General features: G+C 31.9%; 1 pseudogene across 1 annotated transcript; it reads right to left on the reverse strand.

Moving 5' to 3' along the window:
- Window positions 1-829: 829 nt before the first annotated feature.
- On the reverse strand, window positions 830-3,636 carry LOC147495640 (putative protein phosphatase 2C 5; annotated as a pseudogene). The gene is made up of 5 exons (XR_015197617.1): window positions 3,475-3,636; window positions 2,219-2,390; window positions 1,915-2,130; window positions 1,394-1,827; window positions 830-1,123 (listed from the first exon to the last, which is right to left on the reverse strand). The product of XR_015197617.1 is annotated as a putative protein phosphatase 2C 5 (transcript).
- Between the last annotated feature and the right edge of the window lie 1,512 nt (window positions 3,637-5,148).

A 5,148-nucleotide genomic window follows, 5' to 3' on the forward strand; every position in this document is an offset into this window, starting at 1 on the left:
CAATGCATTTGCATCCAGTTTCTGATTTCAGTTATTTATATTTTGAAGTTAGTTCAATGCAGTTGCATCCAATTTCCAATTATTGTTATTTATTTTTTGAGATCAGTTCAATGTAGTTGCATCCAGTTTCTGATTTCTCGTTAATTATTCTTTTCGGTTAGTTCAATACATTTGCATCCAATTTCCAATTTCATGTTAATTGTTCTTCGAGGTCAGTTCAATGCATTTGCATCCAATTTCTGATTTCCCGTTAATTATTCTGTGAGATTAGTTTAATGCATTTGTATCTAGTTTCCGATTTCTCGTTTATTATTTGATAAAGTTGCATTTGCATCTAGTTTCTAATTTTCCGTTAATTCACTACTACAGAAAAGCTCATATACCACTGTTATTTACAGTGGTAAAAAGCCTTTAGCCATTGTTTTCATACCGTGGTAACAACCACCATGACAAATACTTCTAACAGAACCGTGGTATTAAGTATTCTCTATTTACCACGGTTTTTGGAAAAACTGTGGTATTATGATATCAGAAACCGTGGTTAATAGTCTTTATGTACGCTGTGTGTGATGTCAACCGTGGGAAATAGTAATAATAATTACCACTGTTTGATTCAAACCGTGGTTCATATAATCCCTTTAAACCACTGTTCTTACACAACCGTGGTTTATACTTTTTTTTTTTTTTTTTAAAAAAATCCCCTGATTATTTAATTTCAACCAGCATATATTTTCACTGTATCCACACTGATTTAAAAAACACATTGCTCAGACAATATATTCATCGTGCAACAAACAAAAGAAACAAATTTAGACCATACAACAATAAATTGCTAAAAGAATTTGATAATTTTCGCGTCAATAAAATAATAATAATGACCAACTTGTTCTTCGTTCCAAAATATCAAAGAATTAATATATTTGTTCCACCTATATATCAAATGAGTTTTACAATGAAAAATACAAATGTTGAGATCAATCCCCAAACCTTAACTAGAAGGGGTCCAAACCTAGCTAAGACACCATGACCGGCTTGAACATTCCATTAGATGAACTTTAGAATTTCAAGTCGAAGAACATCAAGTTCATCTTGTGCATAGGCATCTTTGAGTGTTAAGTGTCATCTGCACGATCAATACCATAAAATAATAACTTAATAATGAAAAATACCATAAAATAATAGAATGCTAAAGAAATATAAGCACAAGTAGACATCTTAATAATATATAATGTGTAAAACTACAATTTATTACCGGCCTTAAATCAATTGTTGCCCCCCAAATGATGCTTGACATTTGTTTTCTTATTTTTTTGTTTCCACAATCTAAAGTGTAAATCTTAAGACAATGTAACATTTGAGTTATATACCACGTGTAAATAAAATACTTACATACCTGTTGCTTAATCTCATGTTATTTTGATCCCAGGAGCTAAGCTACACCGCCATCCAATTTCACTTTGTTGTTCTAGCTTCCTTAATTATCATGAGATCCATATTCTATTTTATTTTATTTTAGTAAGCATGCCCACCTGATCCTCCTTGGAATTCAAGGCGTCCCTTCCTCTCCCCCTTTCCTTAGCTATAAACATCGAGTCCTTTAATACAATACCAACCTGGAGGTGGTAGTACTTAACATTTGCAACATAACATACAATAGTAGGAATAATATTAGCCAAGTAATCCAACCATACAACATAACATTTGCACAATTTAATCTTTCAACTGACCTTTACTTGCTTAACATGAGGTATTGGGATAATATGCTCCCTGACATCCATATCACCAAGATAAGCATAACCCACCAGGCCAGCAACGGAGTGGTCCCACCTATTAATTAGAAAAGTAATACGCAAGCTAAGAAGTATTTAAAAAGCTTTCACAGTAAACCAAATTTGGATATTTCCAATTCCTTACCTTATTACTATCATAAACATTAAGTCTTCCCACTTCACCCACTAGCAGTAACACGTTCCCTCTTTTCAACGTTCTCTTCTAACCTATGATCAATTGTCAATAGTGACACAACACCCCCTTGCGCATCCAGTATACAGCGAGAATCCCCAACACATGCAACCGTCACAGTCAAACCATCAATCACAACAAGAGTAGCAGTTGTCCCAGAAGTTTCTCCTGCAATCAATATATAAAAACCTTCTTAAACTAAGAAACATAGAAAGAAATGCATTGACATAAACAAGACACAGCTGAGGATACTTGCCTTTCTGCTGAAACTCTATACCAGTCTTTACAAAATCGACAACCAACACTCTCGGAATAGTTTGAATCCACTCTTCCCTACCAATCCCTTGAGGAATCGCACTCATAACGTGACTCAACAAATTCTCTATAGTATATGTCACCGCTGATATCCCATTATGTCCATCAAAAATCTACAAAGAAACAAAAAAATCAACCCCCAACTCATTAAAACACGCGTTAAAACACATTTTCCAACTCAATTAAAATATTGAAAAAAACAAATATAATATAAAATTATTGCGAAAAGAGAAAACGAAGACAAGGGTTCCCTGAAATCCTTTGACAATCAGGTTCAATAAGAAAATAATCTTCCCCTTTCTTAACTAAACCAGTTTGTCCATACTTAATAGACGGCTTTTATTAGTTAATTCAAGGTTGTCACATGTTTCTCCCATGACCTGCATATAAATTGGATAGGACACAACCTGCTAACCAACATCTTAAGTTCTTAGCTAATGACCTGAATGTTTATAACAATCCCAAGCCACCCCGTCATACCATATATCAAGGCCTGCATTGCATAGCCAATAAAATGAACTTTGGGATTAACTTATATGGGAATTGGTTTGGCCCATAGACATTGTTTCCTTATAATGAGAAGAAAGTTGACAAGATCAACACTACTAATGTCTCTCTACCTTGACAAATTTAAAACCAGGAGAAGATCGGGATGGAAGTAAATTTTTCTGATTCAAACAATATATATTCAAGTTTGTCGAGAAATTTATGAATTCACCGACCCTACATTCACTTAGTTCTCAAAAAAGATATTATGAATTCATTGAGTTCTCAAAATTGCACGGACATCATAAAGCAATTATTGGCAAGAATGCAACAATCAGTAAACCTAAATAAACCTTTCAACAATTAAAAATAACCCAAATTTTACACATCAATTAGGAACGCAACAATCAATAAGCGGTTATTATTTACACCTTTTAACAAATTCCCCCAAAAAATATATACAATTAAAAAAACAACAAACAAAACAGTGAAAACCAACGGCGAGAGGAAGCCTGTGAATGAATTACACTTATACCGCCTGATTTTAATTTTTACACTAAAAATACCAAATAAATATTAAGACATTGAAAAGAAAAATTGCAAAACAAAATTATTCAAGTTCAATATTTGAAACAAAGGAGAGACTAGTTAACAAAGTTTAAAAAATCAATAACAAGAAGAACCTACTAACTTACAAGCAAAAACAACAACCTTGCAATTGGTCGAGAGATTTCGCTCAACTCGTGAACCCTGGAAGCAGAAATTGGGATAGAGAGAAGTGGGTTTGCACGTACAGGTTTTCCCCATTTTTTTTTTACTTTTTTTTTTTTTTTTTTTTTTTTCAGAACCGCCTTTATCCACGGAAGTGTAATTTTCTCCAAAATATAAACCGCCATTTTCAGGGAACAGTGGGGGTATATGAATACAAAAAAATAAATTAGGTTCTATTTAATAGTACCGTGGTATATGGCATGTATATACCACTATTTTACAAAATTAGTGGTATTTGGTTCCTCCTAAACTTGAAAAATGTTTTGTACCGAGTTAAATGACTTTAAACCAATGTTATTATGGGAACAGTGGTATATGCTAGATAGCCAACGGTGGCTAATGTGCCTTTTTGTAGTAGTGATTATTTTTTGAGGTTAGTTAAATGAATTTGCAACCAGTTTCCGATTTTCCGTTAATTATTTCTTGAGGTTTTGCATCCAGTGTATTTTTTAGATTAGTTCAGTGCAGTTGCATCCGGTTTCCAATTTCCCGTTAATTATATTTTAAGATTAGTTCCACGCATTTGTATTATGTTTCCAATTTATAATTAATTTTTCTTTGAGATTAGTTCAATGCAGTTGCATCCAGTTTTCGATTTCCCGTTAATTTAATGTTTGAGGGTTAGCTCAATGCATTTGCATCCAGTTTCCGATTTTCCGACAATTATTTTTTGATGTTAGTTTGATGTATTTGCATCCAAGTTTTGATTTTCCTTCAATTATTCTTTGATGTTAGTTTAATGTAGTTGTGTCCATATTCCGATTTTCTATTAATTATTTTTTAAGATTAGTTTAATGATTGCATTTACATCCAGTTTCCGATTTCCCGTTAAATATTATTTGAGGTTAGTTCGATACATTTGCATCCAGTTTTCGGTTCCCTATTAAATGTTTTTTGACGTTAGTTTCATTTAGTATTATACATATTTTAAAATATTTGTCATTATTGCTTTGTCGTTATTTTTTTTTTCATTTTCTATTATATATTTTGTGATGTTATTTTTTGCATAATTATTTTTAACTATGTTTTGAGGCCGTGTTAAGGATATATTCGAAATAAGTCGGTGCTTTATCATAGACAGTAAAATTGTATGATTTGTAATAGGGAATTAGTTTATACAAATCACATATTTTTTAGCAATTTTTTTTTTATTTGATCTAATATATAAAAATTGAAACACTAAAAGTGTTTGATTCGCAATAGGAAATTACCTTCTACAAATCATCTATTTTTTAGCAAATTTTTTTTTTATTTGATCAAATATATAAGAATTGAAAATACACTCAAACTCTCCAATTATAAGAATTAGAAATACACTCAAACTCTCCAAAGAGGTTCCATGTACGTGGGATTGTATGCTATTAGAAAATACTATATTTCATATTAGAGTGCCACATAGGATAGAAAAAAGGTAATTCTCATATTAGAGTGCCACATAGGAGAGAGAAAATCATCTTTTAAAAGTCTCTGCTTTAGTATATAGACTAGGTATTATACCCGGGTATATGCCCGGGTTTTTTTATGAAATTTTCATTTCCAGCATTGTGTAATAGGAGTAAGGGTATTATCATGTAATTTAACTAATTGAGAAATTTCATTTCCAACATTGTGTAA

This window comes from Coptis chinensis, chromosome 6 (assembly GCF_015680905.1).
Source record: "Coptis chinensis isolate HL-2020 chromosome 6, ASM1568090v1, whole genome shotgun sequence".
Classification (NCBI taxonomy): domain Eukaryota; kingdom Viridiplantae; phylum Streptophyta; class Magnoliopsida; order Ranunculales; family Ranunculaceae; genus Coptis; species Coptis chinensis.